Source organism: Schistocerca americana, chromosome 8 (genome assembly GCF_021461395.2).
Source record: "Schistocerca americana isolate TAMUIC-IGC-003095 chromosome 8, iqSchAmer2.1, whole genome shotgun sequence".
NCBI lineage: Eukaryota > Metazoa > Arthropoda > Insecta > Orthoptera > Acrididae > Schistocerca > Schistocerca americana.
Window position 1 is genome coordinate 135,838,840 of NC_060126.1, and position 22,481 is coordinate 135,861,320.

General features: G+C 44.5%; 1 pseudogene; it reads right to left on the reverse strand.

The window, feature by feature from the left end:
- Positions 1–9,722: 9,722 nt before the first annotated feature.
- LOC124546231 lies at positions 9,723–9,840 on the reverse strand (annotated as a pseudogene).
- Between the last annotated feature and the right edge of the window lie 12,641 nt (positions 9,841–22,481).

Sequence of the window (22,481 nt, forward strand, 5' to 3'; positions counted from 1 at the left end):
ATTGGTGATCGTTCCTCCCTATGTAGGTCGGTGTCAATAAAATATTTTTTCATTCGGAGGAGAAAGTTGGTGATTGGAATTTCGTGAGAAGACTGGCTTGGTTCAAATGGCTCTGAGCACTATGGGACTTAACATCTGTGGTCATCAGTCCCCTAGAACTTAGAACTACTTAAACCTAACTAACCTAAGGACATCACACGCATCCATGCCCGAGGCAGGATTCGAACCTGCGACCGTAGCGGTCACGCGGTTCCAGACAAGCGCCTTTAACCGCACGGCCACACCGGCCGGCGTGAGAAGATCCCGTCGCAACGAAAAACGCCTTTATTTTAATGATGTACATCCCAAATACTGTATCATTTCTGTGACACTCTCTCCCATATTTCGCGATACTACAAAAGGTGGTGCCTTTCCTTCAAGTTTTTCGATGTGCTCCGTCAGTCCTATCTGGTAAGGATCTCACACCGCACAGCAGTATTCTAAAAGAGGACGGAGTAGTGTAGGCAGTTTCCTTAGTAGGTCTGTTACAATCTCTAAGCGTACTGCTAATAAAATGCAGTCTTTTGTTAGCCTTCCCCACAACATTTTCTGTGTGTTCCTTCCAAATTAAGTTGTTCCTAATTGTAATACCTAGGTATTTAGCTGAATTTACGGCTTTTAGATTAGGCTGATTTATCATGTAACCGAGGTTTAACGAGCTCCTTTTAGCACTCATGTGGATGACCTCACACTTTTCGTTGTTTAGGATCAACTGCCACATTAAGATACTTTTTTCTAAATATTTTTCAGTTTGTTTTGATCTTCTGATGACTTTGTTAGTCGATAAACGACAGCGTCATCTGCAAACACCCGAAGACGGCTGCTCAGATTGTCCCCCAAATCGTTTATATAGATAAGGAACAGCAAAGGGCCTATAACACTACCTTGGGGAACGCCAGAAATCACTACTGTTTTACTCGATGACTTTCCGTCAGTTACTACGAACTGTGACCTCTCTGACAGGAAATCACAAATCCAGTCACATAACTGAGACGATATTCCAGAAGCACGCAATTTCACTACGAGCCGCTTGTGTGGTACAGTGTCAAAAGCCTTCCGGAAATCCAGAAGTACGGAATCGATCTGAAATCCCTTGTCGATAGCACTCAGCACTTCATGTGAATAAAGAGCTAGTTGTGTTTCACAGGAACGATGTTTTCTAAACCTTAGTACGGCAGATATTCATTGACTAAAGACATCCACAAACAGCTACGGCCACTCCCTCGTATATGGCCTCCGGATACGTACAGAGCCGAAAAGAGTGCAGGTAAGAGTCCATTAGCTATTCAGGAGCCGATGCAGGAAGGTTGAGATTGGGAGTTGGGTCACGTGCCTCGCTAATAGCAATCGGGAGCTCCTACTCCCTCTTTCCTCACGCCGTTAATACCCCCGCAGCTGACAAGCCGTCACAGTCACTTAGCCGCCTCCAGTTTTCCGGCGCCGAACGCCCATTTTCCCCTCATCGTCATCGTCATTACTCGCCTTCCTACTGCGACCGGAGCCTTAAGGCAATTAGCCGTCAATTTTCGTCTGGGACAAAAATAGAGGCAGCCTTCTACTGCAACTGGCTGAATGTCTCTTTCGCCGTCTCGTTTCTTTTTTTCTCTCCTGTCGGTCGCACTGTGTGCCGAAGGCAGTAACAAGTCCGTAAGAGCCACATTGGACGCTAGGATGATCGCTAATTCAGTTCAATTATCTAAGTCAGTGGTTCCCAACCTTTCAGAAACCACTACACCTGAGTGTAAGCAGGTATTAGCTAATTCCCCCCCCCCCCCCCCTCCTTACGCATCTACCCCCCCCCCCCCCCCAACCAATACCAAAATCATAGCCTAAATAAACAACGGAAGGCGAAAGGATATTTTCAACACTTTCATTTTGAAACGACGAAACGTGGGTTACATCTAATTTTTGTAGGTATTTTCATAACCAAGAACTAATGAGTCGACGAGGCAGTTGATACTCTTATTTCTAGAAAACACTCTTATGAATCAGCAAGCAACTTTTAGCGCATCACGAGTGCTCTCAATAACACCTGCTCAGAAAAGAATGCTAACTTTTCACACTGAACACACACACTTGTTACAAATCAACCTCAGACAAATAACAGGCGACTGTTTTGTGGTTTTTGTACTTCAGCAGAGCTTCCGACACTATTGACATTCCACTCGCTAAACTCTAACTCCAAAATGTTCTTTCAAGTGCTGTCTTCGCTCATAGGTTACACATCAACAAAAGTGTATAATATCTGGGTAAAAAGGTCACTACAATGGGATGTTTCCCTTGCACCAGTTTTCTTCTTAGCGAGACTTGCTTCACCTGCACTCTGCACCCCCATTTAAAACTAATTAAGGTAGAATGTGTGGCGCTGTACTTACGTCTTTTGTTAGTACATCATTTGATTGCTGGAGTCCTCATTTCTGAGCTGGCAGACTCTGGAAGAGTCTGGAACGCCAACCATAACAATGGTGATGTTGGTGATACCAGTGCCGCTAAAGGTGAATTACTAAAAACGGTTTTCCGAAAAAAAAGACAAAGTAAATATTCGAAAATTCCAAACAAAAACAACTGTTGACACTAGTAACATAGAAGTTGATGTCCTCGGTGTAGCTCAAATCAGTTGATGACGCCAAAGCGTCCATTCCACATGGTATATCAGTCAGATTCCTTCCAGAGTATGCTGATACAAAACCCCCATATTTAGCAATCATATACAACTACTCTCTCGTAGAAAGATCTACACCCAAAGACGGTAAAGTTGCACAAGTCACGATCAATATAGGAGTAATCCGCTGAATTGCAAACCTAGTCACTAACATCAATTTGCAGTACTGTTCTGGAACATTTACTGTGTTCGAGCGATATGAATTACCTCGAACAAAACAATTTATTGACGAATAGCCAACACGGAGTCAGAAAACATCGTTATTGTGAAACATATCTCGTACTTTGTTCTCATGAGGTAATGAATGCATCGGCACGGGACGTCAAATTGATTCCAGATTCCTCAATTTCCTGAAGGCTTTTGACACTGCTCCTCACAAGTGACTTCTAATCTAATCAAACTGCCTGCTTATGGAGTATCGTCTCAGTTGTGTGGCTAGCTTCGTGATATCCTGTTAGCAAGGTCACAGTTCGTAGTAACTGACGGAATGCGATCGAGTAAAACAGCACTGCAATCATTCATTCAATATGGTGCCAAAGCCACAGCAACGCATACTGTGGACAAAAAGTACCCATATTAATCCTAGACACGGAAGTGAGTGACGCAAACAAACTCAGTTAGTAGCAACGGACGCATAGTCTTCCACTGTATGCTTTGCTGTGCCTTTTAGCACCATCCTGTATGAATAATCAAATTTAATAGCAAGTTGTGTGGTTTGAAACAACTACAGCTGAATTTTATACCAATGCAACTGAGACAGATGTAAAATTTGGCGCTCCCCAAGGAAGTGTTTTATGCCCTCCGCTGTTCCTCATCTACAGGAACGATTTAGGAGACAACGTGAGCAGCCCTCTTAGATTGTTTGCAGATGATTCTGCCATTTACCGTCTTGTTAAGTGATCAGGTGATCAAAACTAATTGCAAAATGATTTGGACAAGATATCTGTACGGTGCAGTAATGCCAGTTGACCATGAATGATGAAAGTGTGACCTCATCCACATGAGTACTAAAAGTAATCTGCTAAATCTTGGTTACGCGGTAAATCACACAAATCTATAGACTGCGTGCTCAACTGAAACCTTAGGTATTACAATTACTATTAACTTGAACTGCAACGATAACCAAGATAACGCTGTGGCAGAACACTTGGAAAATGTAACAGGTCTACTAAAGAAGCTGATTGCACTACGCTTGTCCGCTCGCATCAGATAGGATTGGCAGAGGACATCGAAAAAGTTCAAAGAAGGCCAGTTCGTCTTTTATAATCGCGAAATAGATGAAAGAGTGTCGCGGGTACGATGCATGAATTGGTGTAGCAATGATTAAAACAAAAGTGGTTTTCATTGCGGTAGGATTTTCTAATGAAATATCAATCAGCAACTTTCTCCTCACAGTGTGACAACACTTCGTTGCTACACAGGGAAAAACTATCAGCGTAACGAAGTAAGAGAAATTAGAGATCGCACGGAAATATTTAAGTTCAAAAATGGTTCAAACGGCTCTGAGCACTATGGAACTTAACATCTGAGGTCGTCAGTCCCCTAGAACTACTTAAACCTGAATAACCTAAGGACATCATTCACATCCATGCCCGAGGCAGGATTCGAACCTGCGACCGTAGCGGCCGCGCGGTCCCAGACTGAAGCGCCTACAACCGCTCGGTCACAGCGGCCGTCAAAGATTTAAGTGTTCGTTTTTCCTCCGAGCTGTTTGAGAGTGAAACGGTAAAGAAGTAGCTTAAAGGTGATTCAATGAACCCTCTACCATGCACTTAATTATGATTTGCAGAGTAATCATGTAGATATAGATAATTATAACAATCACAGAATGTAGGGTCTGCGGCATTGTAGTAGCCATTACACAGTTACTTTCATGTTGGGCTGTAAATTAGTTCGTTTATTGTTGCTAAGTGAACAAGGAAGGAATCTTCGGCGTGTTGCAAGAACTTCCTACAACTCGCAGATGGGAGTTTCATGAAGTAATTTAATATATTTTATGTGCATGTCTCTATTTTACTTTAGAGCAATAGACTATTTGAGGAGGATAATATGTGATGAAGTATACAAATAAACGGTCAAAACCTTACTGATCAACAGAATTCGTTTTATATGAGCTGCACTGGCTGCTGTAGCAGGGAAAAGAGGAGAAGCAGCGGAAAAATGTTCCTACTGGAGCACGAAAGAGAGAATATATTCCTCTTGAAAAGAATCTGACAGAAAAGTGGGAAACAGGTTGCCACGATGCTCATTCCGCCTTCCTCACCGAAAATTTCGTCATGCGAACGTCTTCACCCTTTTTTGTGCTGAGAGAGAATGGCAGGGAGACAGTGTGGGTGGAAGACAGAGGATATAGTGTCAGTGGAAGAGAAACAGAGAGTAGATGGTGGTAGAGACAGAACGTGTCAATGAAAGAGAAAGAGACAGATGAAGGCAACAGCAGTGGCAGCCAAGGAGAGAAGAGACACTGATGGTCAGTGAGAGGCAGTGGCATTAAAAGATAAAGAGAGATGCCTGGAGGTAAAAAGAGTGGGAGAAAAAGAGAGAGGAGACAGTGAAAATGGAAAAGAGAGATGAGTGGATGCCATATAAAGGCTTAGGAAGTCTGGGCCTTCCTAGACCGGCGAACTTTAAAACGTAGGATCCTCCATCCTCTCCGCCTTCCGCCCCCCCCCCCCCCTCCCCGTCGGACGCCCAGAATTTATGTGATGCCAAAGTGGTATGATAGAGGACCTGAAGTGTCAAAGAAAGACAAAAAAAAGACAGTCAGTTAGAGAAAAGATAGTGGAAACATCAAGATCTCAGATTGGAAACCAGCACTAAGCAAAGGAAGGAAAGGTAAAAGGTGGAAGGAATGTACAAGCGAAATGAACTTGAAAGGCAATATTACAGAAGAGGAATTAATTGAATGTGAGGCGGGAGATATGATACTGCGAGAAGAATTTGACAGAGCACTGAAAGATATAAGTCGAAACACGGCCTCGGCAGCTGTCGACATTCAGTCAGAACTACTGACAGCCTTGGGAGAGCTAGTCGTGACAAAATTATTCCATATGGTGCGCAAAATATACGAGACAGGCGGAGCACCATCGACTTCAGAAGACTTTAGTAGTTGCAATTCCAAAGAAAGCAGGTGCTGACAGGTGTGAAAATTACCGAACTATCAGTTAATAAGTTATGGTTGCACAATAATGAACAGGAATTCTTCACAGAAGGATGGAAAAACTGGTAGAAGCCGACCTTGGTGAAGATAACTTTACATTCCGGAGAAATGTAGGGCGCAGGGCAATACTAACCTTACGATTTACCTTAGAAGATAGGCTAACGAAAGGCAAACCTACGTTTCCAGAGACTTACACAAAGCTTTTAACAATGTTGACTGGAATACTCTCTTAGAAATTCTGAACGTAGTGTTGGTGAAATACACGAAACGAAAGGATATTCAGAACATGTACAGATGGCAGTTAGGTGAGTCGAGGGCCACGAAAGGGAAGCAGTAGTTGGGAAAGGAGTGAGACAGGGTAGCCTATCCCCGACGTTATTCAATCTCTACGTTGAGCAAACAATAAAGGAGTTTGGAGTAGGAATCAAAGTTCAGCCGGAAGAAACAAAAACTTTAAAGTTTGCCTATGACATCGTAATTCTGTCAGAGACAGCATAGGATCTGGAGCAGTTAAACGGAGAGGACAGTTTCTTGAAAGGAGGATGTAAGATGAACATCAACAAAAACAAGACAAGAATTATGGAAAGTAGGCGAATTAAATAGGATGATGCTGACGGAATTCGACTAGGAAACGAGACTCTAAAAGTAGTAAAATAACTAATAATGGCAGAAGTAGAGAGTCTATACAACGTAGACTGGAAATGGCAAGAAAAACGTTTATGAAGAAGAGAAATTTGTTAACATCGAATATAGACATGAATCTTAAATTAAATTTTCCGTGAGGCATTTAAGTCTCTAATTTATCTACGATAATGTTGGAAGCTGAAAACGTGAATTAAAATTCGGTCTGCGGCCAGGTCTTGAAACTCGGTCTCCTCGCTTACTTTTTTTTCATTTTGTTCGTTATTGATCGTTGTGTTTGGTCGTTGCGGACGTCGCAAGACATCCTGTTCAAGTTCGGTGGTTGATCCTTCCACTCAGTTTTTTATTACAGAGGCCAACCGGCTCTCTGACCGAACACGCTGAGCTACCGTACCGGTGTGCTTACTAGACAGATATGCTGACCATCACACCACCACAGCATTATGGTCAACAGAGCTGCACGAACTACTCAAATCAAGTACCCTCCCCAACACAAAATCCAATTCACATCTCCCCTACGTCCAATGCTGCGCTGCTATTCCAATGTGGGAGAGCTCTGGTAATAGTGACAATATAATGGGAGATGTGAATTGGAGTTTGTGTTGGGGAGGGTACTTGACTTGGGTAGTTCGTGTAGCTCTATTGACCAAAATGCTGTGGTGGTGTAATGGTCAGCATATCTGCCTAGTAAGCAAGAAGACCGAGGTTCGAGTCATGGCCACAACACAAAATTTAATTCACTTCTTCAGCTCCCAATGTTATTAGAGATTTGAATGTTATGAAGACTCTTCTCAGGGTATTTGTCTGGAGGGTCGCTGAAGTGAAACGTGGACGATAAGCATTTTCAACAAGAAGAAACTAGACGTTTTCGAAATGTGCTACAGGAGAATGCTGAAGATCAGAGGGGTGGATCGCGTAACTAACGAGGAGGTACTGAACAGAATTAATGAGAAAAGGAATTTGTGGCGCAACCTGACTAGAAGAACTGGGGTGATGTTCTTTTGTTTATGTTGTTGTTGTTGTGGTCTTCAGTCGAGAGACTAGTTTGATGCAGCTCTCCATGCTACTCTATCCTGTGCAAGCTTCTTCATCTCCCAGTACCTACTGCAACATACAGCCTTCTGACCTGCTAAGGGTATTCATCTCTTGGTCTCCCTCTACGATTTTTACCCTCCACTCTGCCCTCCAATACTAAATTGGTGATCCCTTGATGCCTCAGAACATGTTCTACCAACCGATCCTTTCTTCTAGTCAAGTTGTGCCACAAACTCCTCCCCAATCCTATTCAATACCTCCTCATTATTTATGTGATCTACCAATCTAATCTTCAGCATTCTGCTGTAGCACTTCATTTCGAAAGCTTCTATTGTCTTCTCGTCTAAACTATTTATCGTCCACGTTTCACTTCCATACATGGCTACACTCCATACAAATACTTTCAGAAACGACATCCTGAAACTTAAATCTATACTCGATGTTAACTAATTTATCTTCTTCAGAAACGCTTTCCTTGCCATTGCCAGTCTACATTTTATATCCTCTCTACTTCGACCATCATCAGTTATTTTGCTCCCCAAATAGCAAAACTCCTTTACTACTTTAAGCATTTCATTTACTAATCTAATTCCCTCAGCATCACCCGACTTAATTCGACTACATTCCATTATCCTCGTTTTGCTTTTGTTGATGATCATGTTATGTCATCCTTCCTTTTGTTTATAATGAGATACAAAAATTACTTAAAAATAGCAGTTGATATTTGCCAACTTTGCGCCCTGGGGGATCGGAACCCTTGAGAGACTTGGGCCTTGGTGCCCCCATGAGATTAGTGGCCGGTGATTTTGCCCCCTCCCCCCCCCCCCCCCTCCCCAACCTTCGCCCATAGGGCCAGCTTGTCTTATCACAGCGAGCACAGAATGTACGGTCTTTCACAGTTCATTTTGTAGAGTGTTTACAGGAGTCTTGGTACCGGCAGATGCCATCTACAGCCAGCATGTAGAGAACACTAGTTATCAAGAGATCCGTCCGTAACGGATGGCGCGGAAAGGATGAGTAAACTGTGGATCCGTCTGCAATGTGTTAAGAAACGTACAGGGTGTCGTGTTGGCTGAAAGTTCTTTAATTACAATCCTAGAACTACTGCTGCAGTAACGAAAGTTTTGTTCCTGCTCGGACAGCGACCGGCTGCCGCAGTGATATCGCGCGCGGTCTTCTCTGAAGCGGACACTGCCGCCTCGGACACGACAGTGGTAGCCCACCTGTCGGCGGTGCTGAGAGGAGGTGCGTGTATCTGGGGGGTGCATTAGATGCAAATGGGGTGCGGGCGAGAGAGGCGGGCAGTGGGCCCGGCCTGGTGGCGGTGCTGCAGTTATCCGGGGCAGGGTGGGGTCGGCGGCCTCTGCTCCGGTCTGCCGGAGCCGCGGGTCGATGCCGCAGCGGCGGCGGCGGTGCAGCTACAGCCAGAGCCGCAACTCGCCACGCCCAGCTGCGGCCGTAGGGCACCACCAAACCCGACCGACGGGTCCGCCCGCATGTGCTTTGAACTCTACACTGAGGTCACGAAAGTGAAAGGGTTGCCCCCTCATATCGTGTCGGGGTGCAGCACCTCGACGTATCATGGACTCAACAAGTCATCAGAAGTCCCCTGCAGAAATACTGTCATGCTGCCTCTATAATCATCCATAACTGCGTAAGTGGTGCTGTTGCAAGATTATGTTCTCGATTATGTCCCGTAAATGTTCTATGGCATTCATGTTGGACGATTTGAGTGGCCAAATCATACCCTCGATCTCTCCAAAAGATTTTTCAAACCAATCGCGAACAGCTCTGGCCAGGTGACATTGCGCATTGTCATCAAAAGAAAATTGCCTTTGTTTGGGAACATTGTCATATTCCTGGCTGTGGCCACAAGTGTTTTGTTTTGCTAGAAGCTCGCCTTGATGCAGCTTGATACACGTGAAGTAGCATATGGTACAAAAGATGGATGAGATGCAGGTGACAGATGGTACAGTATGTACCAGTCCCGTTTAGGCAGGCCACAAGTGGCCCATCGGGACCATCCGACCGCCGTGTCATCCTCATGGGGATGCGGATAGGAGGGGCGTGTGGTCAGCACACCGCTCTCCCGGTCGTTATGATGGTTTTCTTTGACCGGAGCCGCTACTATTCGGTCGAGTAGCTCCTCAGTTGGCATCACGAGGCTGAGTGCACCCCGAAAAATGGCAACAGCAAATGGCGGCCCGGATGGTCACCCATCCAAGTGCCGGCCACGCCCGACAGTGCTTAACTTCGGTTATCTGACGGGAACCGGTGTATCCACTGCGGCAAGGCCGTTGCAGTCCCGTTTAAGAGTCCGACAAATGTACCGAACTTGCTTCTGATTGGTCGGCACGTTTGGGTGCTATGCACTAAAACGCCTGACTTCTGTTACTAATTATTTATATATTTTTCATTGTATTTAACCCAGTTATGAGTATGACACTCTGTCATGGTTTCCTACGAGTCTATCGTCTTTGTTTATTAAATTTCACTAGTTTTGAGAAGCATAAGAGCAACGATATTGCGACCGAAGTGCTTCGGACACCTTCGGTTGGCTTTGGCACGCCTGGGAGATGAAGTACTTCGGCCGCGCTAGTCACTCGGTTGCGGATATTCTGGAGAGCCGGACACGTACCTCAGTATCGTGCGTTACATAGATGTGACTATTTGATTCTCACTCTGTTGCGGGTGTCATTCAGGGCCTGACATGTTGTACTCTGTATCGGGCGTAACTTAGTTGTCAATATGTAATACTCACTCCGTCCAGTGCGTACCGGAGAACCAGACGTGTGTATCATATTTCGGAAGTTGGATGGAAAAGCTACCATACAATTAAGAAAGCTATTTCGAATGCTGTAAAAGACAGTGTAAATGTGTGAATATTTGAGTAATAACCAAACAGGATACGTTAATGATAAGTGTCGCCTACCATCATTGTCAGTACTACAGATCTTGCCCTCTGTGGGTACAGAGACTAACTTAACAAGCGGCATCCCGCAAAAAGCACAATCTCAGGTTCGAATTGGCAGCGTAGCAGCCTCCGCCGAAGAAGATCCCACGACCGACGAGCTGTGTTCTGCGCTGGGGATACAACTTTAGAAGATAACAGGTTGGTAGAAAGAACATCAGAGACTCTTATTCAATCTCTCCAGATTTTTCCAGCTTCCAGATCTCACTTCGAAAGGGACACATAATTTATAACATGAAGTCCGAGAATGGCTGCAATGATCCAGTCGTCTGGACCTGAGGATACAGACCATACCATATAAACAATGGCGCACATAATTATGGAGCTACCACCACGTTGTGCAGTACCTTGCTGACAAGTTGGGTCCGTGGCTTCGTGACATCTACGCCACACTCTAAGCCTACCACTGGGACAGGCGTCTGGGGTCCAACCGATATGGTCACGAGCCCCAGGAGAGGCGCTGCAGGCGATATCGTACTGTTAGCAAAGGCACTCGCGTCGGTCGTCTGCTCTCATAGCCCATTAACGTCAAGTGTCGCCGAACTATCCTAACGGATAGTTTGTCCCACATTGATTTCTGAGGATATTTCAAGCATTACTGCTCGTATGTTTGCACCGACAACTCTACGCAAACGCCGCTCGTCTCTGTCGTTCAGCAACGGCAGCAGGCCACTCACTGCATTGTGCATAGTGAGAGTCAATGCGTGAAAAATGGTATTCTCTGCACCCTCTTGACATTGTGAGGATCGCGAAATACTCTATTCCCCAACGATTTTCGAAAAGGTATGTCTAGCTCCGACGACTAATCAGCGTTCAAAATCTGTTAACTCATGTCGTTTTGCCATAATCACACTGGAAACCTTTTCACATGAATTACTTGAGTATGAATGACAGTTCCACCAATGTGTATGCGCTACTACCGCCGTCTGTATAAGCGTACAGCTCTATTCCATCACTTTCGTCATCTCTAGTGTATAACCTACGTTAAATTTCGGTGTAAAATAATGAACATTTCGTGATCTCGAAGGGGCATCTCTTATTACAGGGAGAGTAGTTTGTATACATCGAATGGGCGGTCGGAGGGATTGCTAACAGCTGTGTTAATAGCTGAGTCTTTAGTGAATAAGAAGGAACAGTCCATACGAGGCTGTGAAACTGCCTGGCAATGCCCAAAACTGCGCTCTCCATCTAAATCTTGACTGTCTAGTTCAGAATGTTAATGAACACGCGTTTGTAATATGCATCGGCATCGGATATACGTTCTAATCTCCTTCTCACCCCCGCTTTCTGTCCATCACCTCTTTTCTCCTTTCTCTCTCCATCTTCTCCTCCGCCCTATTTCTCCATCTGGTCCCACATCTCTCTCTCCTTCTCTTTGATCATCTCCTCCTTCCCCTTTCTATGTCCATCTTCTATCCCCCTTTCTCTTCATCTCCTGTTGCCCCACTGTCTGTCCATCTCCTCCTTTCCTTTTTCTGTGTCCATTTCCTCCCACCATTCTGTCCACCTCCACTTCGCTCCTCTCTCTGACATTGAGCTGGTTTATTGTTATTGAAAATTCAGATTCTGTAGTAGTATTCTAATGATAAGCCGATAAGCCTCAATTACAACTTTCCCGTTTATTAACACCATTTTACTATTACATATTTTATATTTCATACTTGTGTACACTTTTACAGGGTGGTCCACTGATCGTGATCGGGCCAAATATCTCACGAAAGAAGCGTCAAACGAAAAAACTACAAAGAACGAAACCTGTCTACCTTGAAGGGGGAAATCAGATGTCGCAATGGTTGGCCCGCTAGATGGCGCTGCTTTTTTTAAAAATAGGAACCCCCAATTTTTATTACATATTCGTGTAGTACGTAAATAAATATGAATGTTTTAGTTAGACTACTTTTTTCGCTTTGTGATAGATGGCGCTGTAATAGTCACAACATATGGCTCGCAATTTTAGACCAACAGTTGGTAACAGGTAGGTTTTTTCAATTAAAATACAGAACGCAGGTACGTTCGAACATTTTATTTCGGTTGTTCCAATGTGATACATGTACCTTTGTGGACTTATCATTTCTGAAAACGCATGCTGTTACAGCGTGATTACCTGCAAATACCACATTAATGCAATAAATGCTCAAAATGGTATCCGTCAACCTAAATGCATTTGGCAATACGTGTAACGACATTCCGCTCAACAACGAGTAGTTCGCCTTCGGTAATGTTCCCACATGCATTGACAATACGTTGTCAGGCGTTGTCGGTGGATCACGATAGCAAATATCCTTCAACTTTCCCCACAGAAAGAAATCCGGGGACGTCAGATTCGGTGAACGTGCGGGCCATGCTACAGTGCTACGACGACCAATCAGCCTGTCAAGAAATATGATATTCAATACCGCTTCAACCGCACGCGAGCTATGTGCCGGACACCCATCATGTTGGAAGTACATCGCCATTCTGTCATGCAGTGAAGCATCTTGTAGTAACATCGGTAGAACATTACGTAGGAAATCAGCATATATTGCATCATTTATATTGCCATCGATGAAATGGAGGCCAATTATCCTTCCTCCCATAATGCCGCACCATACATTAACCCGCCAAGGTCGCTGATATTCCACTTGTCACAGCTATCGTGGGTTTTCCGTTGCCCAACAGGGCATATTATGCCGGTTTACGTATCGCTGTCGGTGAATGACGCTTCGTCGCTAAATGGAATGCGTGCAAAAAATCTGTCATCGTCCCTTAATTTCTCTTGTGGCCAGTGGCAGAACTATCCACGACGTTCAAAGTCGTCGCCATAGAAATATAGCACGGGTGCAATCAATGTTGATGTAGCATTCTCAACACCGACGTTTTTGAGATTCCCGATTCTCGCGCAATTTGTCTGCTACTGATGTGCGGATTAGCCGTGACGGCAGCTAAAACACCTACTTGGGCAATATCATTTGTTGCAGGTCGTGGTTGTCGTCCAGGATACCGAACAGCATACATAGCACACGCACGTTGGGCATTTTGATCACAATAACCATTCATTAACACGATATCGACCTTTCCCGCAACTGGTAAAAGGTCCATTTTAACACAGGTAATGTAACACGAAGGAAATACTGTCCTCAATGGCAGAATGTTACGTCATACCAAGTACTTATATGTTCGTGACTATTACAGCGCCATCTATCACAAAGCGAAAAAAGTGGTCCAACTAAATCATTCATATTTCTTTACGTACTATACGAATATGTAATAAAAATGGGGGTCCTAATTAAAAAAAAACGCAGTTGATATCCGTTTGACCTATAGCAGCGCCATCTAGCGGGCCAACCATAGCGGCATCTGGTTTCCCCCTTCAAGATAGACAAGCTTCGTTATTTGTAGTTTTTTCGTTTGACGCTTATTTCGTGAGATATTTGGCTCGGTCACGATCAGTGGACCACCCTGTATACTGCTATAGTACAGCATATTCCATTTGAGCAAAAAATGCCCACATAAACTACATACAGTGACGTACCGCATTGCTTTTATTCATGTCTGAGCGAAGAAAGTAGCCATATTTACTTTCGCGGCGCTTCCGTTCTGACCTCGCAGGGCTGCCTGTCCAGCGGCAACAGGTAGCAGTGGCAGATAGGGACGCGGATATCGGCAGTGCGACTCTACGCTACGTTCCAGGTCAGACTCTGTCTATCGATTCCGAATCGATCGCGGACGGCCGACCCGTGTCCATGTCGTTGCTAGGCAACGGGCAGATGACTGTCCAAAGCCAGCGAAGTCAGCGTTCTGCTGTAGCCCCCCCCCCCCCCTCCCCCCCCCCCCCCCTGCCCGATTACGCGAGCTGGCGTGAGCCACACGGCGTCACAACGTAAACTACAAGCAGCTTCAGTACTTCATGTAAGTGCGGAATTACAAACTTACATGCCGGCCGGAGTGGCCGTGCGGTTCTGGGGGCTACAGTCTGGAGCCGCGTAACCGCTACGGTCGCAGGTTCGAATCCTGCCTCGGGCATGGATGTGTGTGATGTCCTTAGGTTAGTTAGGTTTAAGTAGTTCTAAGTTCTAGGGGACTGATGACCACAGCAGTTAAGTCCCATAGTGCTCAGAGCCATTTTTGAACAAACTTAAATATACGATTACCTTTACTTCTTTTTATGAAAGTGAAGACTGTTTGCACTGAATATGATATTGCCCTCTTCGGTAAAAGTGTGCTTGCGGTGCCGGCGTATTTTCCGTTGCTTGCTGCTGGTGTGTAACACTTTGTGCGATGAGGATGAGAATTCAGCAGGGTAAACGACATGTAGGTTGCCAATGAGTTTCTCGTCCATAATTTTATTTACATCCGTAAGTGAAGTTGGCTGACACTGTCATTCACTCGCAGCAACTTAATCACTTGAAATTTTCTTTCATTCGCAGCAATGTAAGTAGCGCTCTTGCGCAAATATTGTGGAAACCAAAACTATAAGATAGGGCGATTCTCATTGGCTACTGTATACTTTCACCTGATTGGCTGCCAGCAGATGAACTCAACGGAAATCCGCCGACACTCTAAGTGCACTTTAGCCGTCTTTTTTACCAGTGTGCAGTTGGTATGGAGAACAGCCCGCCAATTTGCACATTGGGATTGGCTGGATTACCAGTGTCACTAGCATGTAATAATAAAGTTTTTGAACAAAGATCAGTAACATTCACAAGCTATATCAGCTATTCATATATATGGAACAATTAAATGGAGCTACATTTGAGAGCCTTAGTTTGACGATCACCATACAAGGTGAATGAGTACCTTGAGATGCGGCTTTTTTTTCTACGCTGTAATTGACAACGTAGAGAATTTTCTTACGTATGCAAATTATTTTTAACGCTTCTGGCTGCCATTTAGTGTTAACGCTAAGACAACATGACAGTAATGCTACGGAACACCAAATGCATCAGAAAAGAATTCACATATTTAATTTTGGAAATATTGTTCTGTCTTGAGTAAACATAGAATCTTCATTAACACACATGTTTTGGTGAAGTTTCAACATTGTCAGCGGGTTTGTTTAGCTTTCTGTCGAATAATATCTAAATCAGAACGTAGAAACAATGAAAAGTAAGCACTTACGATCGTACCCTCTCCTTTTCACCTTCTCCCACTCACCACTTTAGTTAGCTCATCACAAGCAACATGTCGTCACAACACTTTCAAAAACTATTACATTAACCTGGGAGACGGAAGTTAGAGGATAATTAACAAATCAATGTTGGCAACATAAGGCAAGGTAAAGGTAGTACTATCATCGAGCATTGACAGAGGGAGAAACAACACAATAGATTCATTTTACGCCTAACATTTTGATAAATATATGTAATTTCATACTGATAAACCCTAATTAGTCGTAGATGACAAAGTGGAGTATACTGTTAGTTGTACTGCAAAATGACGTACAGCCACTCAAACATGAGTGGGATAATTTTTTTTTTTTATAATATTATGAATACAAGCACAGTAATTCCAAAACTGTACACAATGTCGGCCATATGTCAGTTGACAGTAGAAAACCTTAGACTTCAAATTGTATAGTGTGCTGCAAGTTACTTGTGAACTTGAAAAGTGCGTAATACCCATAAAACAGTTGACACTAGCAGTTTGAGGTTACGTTCTTTGTTATCATCTGAGAAAAAAAAAAACGTGTGTTAGTTTTGCAAATATTGTGGAGAAATGCCCTTAATTACAGTGATGTTTGTGACTTTTTTGTGGAACATTTTCCAAACTACCAACCTAAATCTCGACGCCGGCCGTGGTGGCCGAGTGGTTCTAGGCGCTTCAGTCCGGAACCGCGCGACTGCTACTGTCGCAGGTTCGAATCCTGCCTCGGTCATGGATGTGTGTGATGTCCTTAGGTTAGTTAGGTTTAAGTAGTTCTAAGTTCTAGGGGACTGATGACCTCAGACGTTAAGTCCCATAACGCTCAGAGCCATTTGAACAATTTTTTTAAATCTGCGGAAGATAGTCACAAGCTAAAATCTAAAATTTGAAGAGACTTGATCGGTAGCGGAGCTTCCTCATTTAGATAGACCAAATTCTGTCACTATAGAGGAGAACCTTAATGGTGTCGCGCAATGTTATGTACCATCATCGACCAAACCTCAATGAGGAACAGCAAGAAGGATTTGTGAAAAACCGAAACTGAGACAGTTCCAGCCTGCCTTACTGCGATGCTTAAATGAAGATGAGCCGGACAGACGTATGGAATTATGTTAGTTGTACACAATCCGCCGCGCGGAGTGTCCATGCAGTTTGAGGCGCCATGTCACGGACTGCGCGGACCCTCCCGCCGGAGGATCGAGTCCTCCCTCCGGGATGGGTGTGAATGTGTTGTTCTTAGCATAAGTTAGTTTAAGTAGTGTGTAAGTCTAGGGACCGATGACCTCAGCGGTTTCGTCCCTTAGGAATTCACATACATTTGAACATTTGTACGCAATCCAACAAGAAGCCCATCTCAGGTTTTACAAAAACATTTCTTTGGGCGATAAACTGACTTTTAAGGTCAATGGAAAAGTAAACAGACAACTGTATTTACTACGATTGTACAGAAAACAGGAATAGAGATCAACATAAACATCATTTCCGCCCTTTACATTGCTCATGAAAACCACACATTACATGTAGTACCACCATTCAGCGAGATCTTCATCGGCACCTCTAATACACTGTAGCACGTCTTCTTGCATTGATGTATGCTTGCATTCGTCGTGGCATACTTCTACAATTTCATCAAGGCACTGTTGGTCCAGATTGTCCCACTCCTCAACGGCGATTCGGCTTAGATCCCTCAGAATGGTTGGTGGGTCACATCGTCCACAAACAGCCCTTTTCAATCTATCCCAGGCATGTCGATAGGGTTCATGTCTGGAGGACACGCTGGCCACTCTAGTCCAGCGATGTCGTTATCCTGAAGGAAGTCATTCACAAGATGTGCACGGTGGGGGCGCCAATCGTCGTCCATGAAGACAAATGCCTCGCTGCTGCCGATATGGTTGCACTATCGGTCGGAGGATGGCATTCACGTATCCTACAGCCGTTACGGCGCCTTCCATGACCACCAGCGGCGTACGTCAGTCCCACATAATGCCACCCCAACACATCATGGGAGCTCCACCTTGCTGCACTCGCTGGACAGCCTGACCGGGTTGCCACCAAATACGTCTCCGACGATTGTCTGGTTGAAGGCGTATGCGACACTCATCGGTGAAGAGAACGTGATGCCAATCCTGAGCGGTCAATTCGGTATGTTGTTGGGTCCATCTGTACCGAGCTGCATGGTGTAGTGGTTGCAAAGATGGACCTCGCCACGGACGTCGGGAGTAAAGTTGCGCTACATGCAGCCTATTGTTCACAGTTTGAGTCGTAACACGACGTCCCGTGGATGCACGAAAAGCATTATTCAACATGGTGGTGTCGCTGTCAGTGTTCCTCCGAGCCATAATCGGTAGGTAGCGGTCATCCACTGCAGTAGTAACCCTTGGACGGCCTGAGCGAAGCATGTCATCAGCATTCCTGTCACTGTGTATCTCCTCCATGTCCGAAAAACATGGCTTTCGTTCACTCCGAGACGTCTGGACACTTCACTTGTTGAGAGCCCTTCCTGGCACAAAGTAACAATGCGGACGCGATCGAACCACGGTATTGACCGTGTAGGTGTGGTTGAACTACAGAGAACACGAGTCGTGTACCACCTTCTTGGTGGAATGACTGGAACTGTTGGGCTGTCGGATCCCCTCCGTCTAACAGGCGCTGCTCATGCATGGTTGTTTACATCTTTGGGTGGGTTTAGTGACATCTCAGAACCGTCAAAGGGACTGTATCTGTGATACAATATCCACAGTCAACGTCTGTCTTCAGGAGTACTGGGAACCGGGGTGATGCAAAACTTTTTCTGATATGTGTACAAATTCCCATATGGTGATAGGAGACAGGGTTAAACTCTCTGTATGGGCACGGATGTATACCGGTGGGGTAAACGAGCCTTTTTTTCCCTAAATTATCTAGGTACACTTCAGGAAATGATGTTATAACTAGAAAATAGTTTAGTTTCTGAACATCTGCAGCCGCTTAAAGAAAAGTAGGTACGGAAACAAGATAGAGCACCCCTGCGTTATGGAGTTAACGCAAGAGACTTTCAAAATGTTGTTTTTTGAATCTTTTAGGAGAGTGGGTACTATTTAATGGCTTCCACGATCCCCAGATGTCACACCTATAGATTTTTCAGTCTGGAGTTTACTATAAAATGAGGTTAATTCCCTCAAGTTCCGTGATATTCAGCATTTGGAGGAACGAATTCTGTAACACTTTGAATACTGACAGTTCTGGATGATTGCGACAAAATCCGTAAATCAATGTTGAATAGATGCAACGTTTGCTTAGAACAGCATGAAAACCGCATTGTGCACCTTTTGTGCTCCGTTTCTAATAACCACTATGCCGACCCTACTCTTTCTTCTTTTTCTGGATTCAGTGACCTCTATATGCATTTATATGTTGATAGCATAATTGTATTCTTATTGTTTTTATGTTCTACACCAAACGAATTTTTGGTAACTGACATATCCCACCCTCTACATGTAATTTAATGCTGAAAAATCTTGATTAATTGCAGACGGCAAAGTGGAGCCAACGTCAGATGCCCTACAAATGGAGCCGGCCGCTGTGGCCGAGCGGTTCTAGGCGCTTCAGTCCGGAACCGTGCTGCTGCTACTGCCGCTGGTTCGAAACCTTCCTCGGGCATGGATGTATGTGATGTCGATAGGTTAGTTGGGTTTCAGTAGTTCTAAGTCTAGGAGACTGATGACCTCCGATGTTAAGTCCCATAATGCTTAGAGCCATTTGAACTACAAATGAGTGACAGTCACACAAACATAAGCATGTCATACTGAGATATATATATTTTGTTAATAATACTATGAAAACGAGTACTACATCCTAAACTGTGTATATTATGATGCAAAATTTTTTTCTCTTATTCGACAGATGCTCAGGTGGCGCTGTGTTCTTTGACTCTTGTAAAGCATTTGATACAGTTTCGCAGTGCCTTTTAGTGAACAAAGCTCTGACCCACCGAGTAACGGAGCATATTCATAACTGGATTCACGATTTCCTTAAAGACAGAACTCGACACATCGTTCTCAACGGAACAAAATCGACGAAGATAAAAGCAATTTAGGGAGTACTCCAAGGAAGTGTTATTGGGCTGCTACTATTTACAGTGTTAATGATGGGGTGGATAACTCTGAATGCTCCACGAGGCTCTTCGTAGGCGATGCAGTTGTCTACAGGGAGGTTGCAACATCAGAAAACTGTAGCGGAATGCAGGGAGATCTGTTTAGGATCTGCTTTTTGTGCGGGGACTTGCAGTTAAATAAATCCCACATATTGTGCATAAATAGTCCAAGTGATCCATTTCTGTTCGACAATTGACCATGAAGAATACCTTCCGCAATATACTATCCGGGACGACCTAAACGAAATCCATGTCTATGCTACTAGATAAAGACAAGTCATTGGGTAAAGTTGTTACCAAAAATCTCAAAAAGTATAACGCCGATTTACTTCAAATTTCTACAAGATGCTCTAACGAACATTCGGAAGTGTATAGGCTATATATTCATAATATGTATGATAAATAAACATATATCTAAGAAATAAAGGGGACGTGTTATTACCAAAAATCACAAAAAGTTCTTCAACAACATATATCAAACTTTAAACGATACTCTAATAAACATTCATACAGAAATATGGTACATAATTTTTAAGCGACAGTGAACAAGTTTTCCGTTAAAACCGACTGTGAGGAAGTAAATGGTGTACTGTGCTGTCAAAATGTGCGCTTTCCATTTCTTTCTCCCAGTTGGCTTCAACTACGACAGGGGAGGGGGCACATAAACCATTACACAAATGATTTTTTTCCACATATATTCTTTTTCCTCAGTCCATGTCTCTCTTCCATGGGTCGCCAGGCGCGTTTTCTCTGGTGCTTTGGCAGATATTTGCAATTTATTTTTTCTTTTTTATCTTGTAGCTGTAGTCCGTCCAAACAAACCTTCCTATGCGATAGAGCGGTTCCATATTAGCCGAGTGCATTATTCGTGTTATGGTCGTGTATTAACAGGGACAAACGTTCAAATGTGTGTGAAATCTTATGGGACTTAACTGCTAAGGTCATCAGTCCCTACGCTTACACACTACTTCACCTAAATTATCCTAAGGACAAGCACACATACCCATGCCCGAGGGAGGACTCGAACCTCCGCCGGGACCAGACGAAAAGTCCACGACTGCAGCGCCCTAGACCGCTCTGCTAATCCCGCGCGGCTTAACAGGGACAGTAGAGCACGAAGAATAAAGAGTACTAAAGCAGCAACCGAGCAGCGCTGCTGCATGGCGGCAGCAGCCAACGCGGATCACGGTAGTGCTGTCACTAATAGAGTACTGGTTATTCTCCGCGCTCTGCTGCCCCTGTTAATACACAACGATAAAACGAATAATGCAACTGACGAATATGGAACCGCTCTATCGAGTGGGAACGACAAAGTCCACTTTATAAATCATTTTCTTTGTAATGTAAAACAAATCGACACTTTCCATCGATCCTGGGCCTCGCATGAAAGACGCGATGAGAAGTGTTTGTTAGGACCGACTTCTGTTACACGTTGCAAAACATAAAATGCAAATATATGCTGTAACACCAGACAAACTGTGCCTGACGGCCTTTAGGACAGACTCACTGTATATATTTTTCAAACAAAAGTTATATACTCAACATTGTGCTGATCTGTTTTCTCTGTCGGCTTTACGGAAAACACGGAAGCTCTATTTAAGACTCATCGGCTTACGATTAGAATACAACTGCGGCATCTGCATCGTCTGAAGCTTTGTAATCCTACCATTTCTCAGATTAAAACTACGTCAAGTATTGTCAATGAAGCTGCAATTCTCACAGATTCGGCAGTTCAGCTGGAGAGTTGTCTCTCATACCCTGTATACCGTCGTTTCCAAACCTGTGCTTCGCAAACCTCAGGGCTCAGCTGGAGATTTGTCTCTCATACCCTGTATACCGTCGTTTCCAAACCTGTGCTTCGCAAACCCCAGGGCTCAGCTGGAGAGTTGTCTCTCATACCCTGTATACCGTCGTTCCAAAACCTGTGCTTCACAAACCCCAGGGCTCAGCTGGAGAGTTGTCTCTCATACCCTGTATACCGTCGTTTCCAAACCTGTGCTTCGCAAACCCCAGGGCTCAGCTGGAGATTTGTCTCTCATACCCTGTATACCGTCGTTTCCAAACCTGTGCTTCGCAAACCTCAGGGCTCAGCTGGAGATTTGTCTCTCATACCCTGTATACCGTCGTTTCCAAACCTGTGCTTCGCAAACCTCAGGGCTCAGCTGGAGATTTGTCTCTCATACCCTGTATACCGTCGTTTCCAAACCTGTGCTTCGCAAACCCCAGGGCTCAGCTGGAGAGTTGTCTTTCATACCCTGTATACCGTCGTTTCCAAACCTGTGCTTCGCAAACCCCAGGGCTCAGCTGGAGAGTTGTCTCTCATACCCTGTATACCGTCGTTTCAAAACCTGTGCTTCGCAAACCCCAGGGCTCAGCTGGAGAGTTGTCTCTCATACCCCGTATACCGTCGTTTCCAAACCTGTGCTTCGCAAACCCCAGGGCTCAGCTGGAGAATTGTCTCTCATACCCTGTATACCGTCGTTTCCAAACCTGTGCTTCGCAAACCCCAGGGCTCAGCTGGAGAGTTGTCTCTCATACCCTGTATACCGTCGTTTCAAAACCTGTGCTTCGCAAACCCCAGGGCTCAGCTGGAGAGTTGTCTCTCATACCCTGTATACCGTCGTTTCAAAACCTGTGCTTCGCAAACCTCAGGGCTCAGCTGGAGATTTGTCTCTCATACCCTGTATACCGTCGTTTCCAAACCTGTGCTTCGCAAACC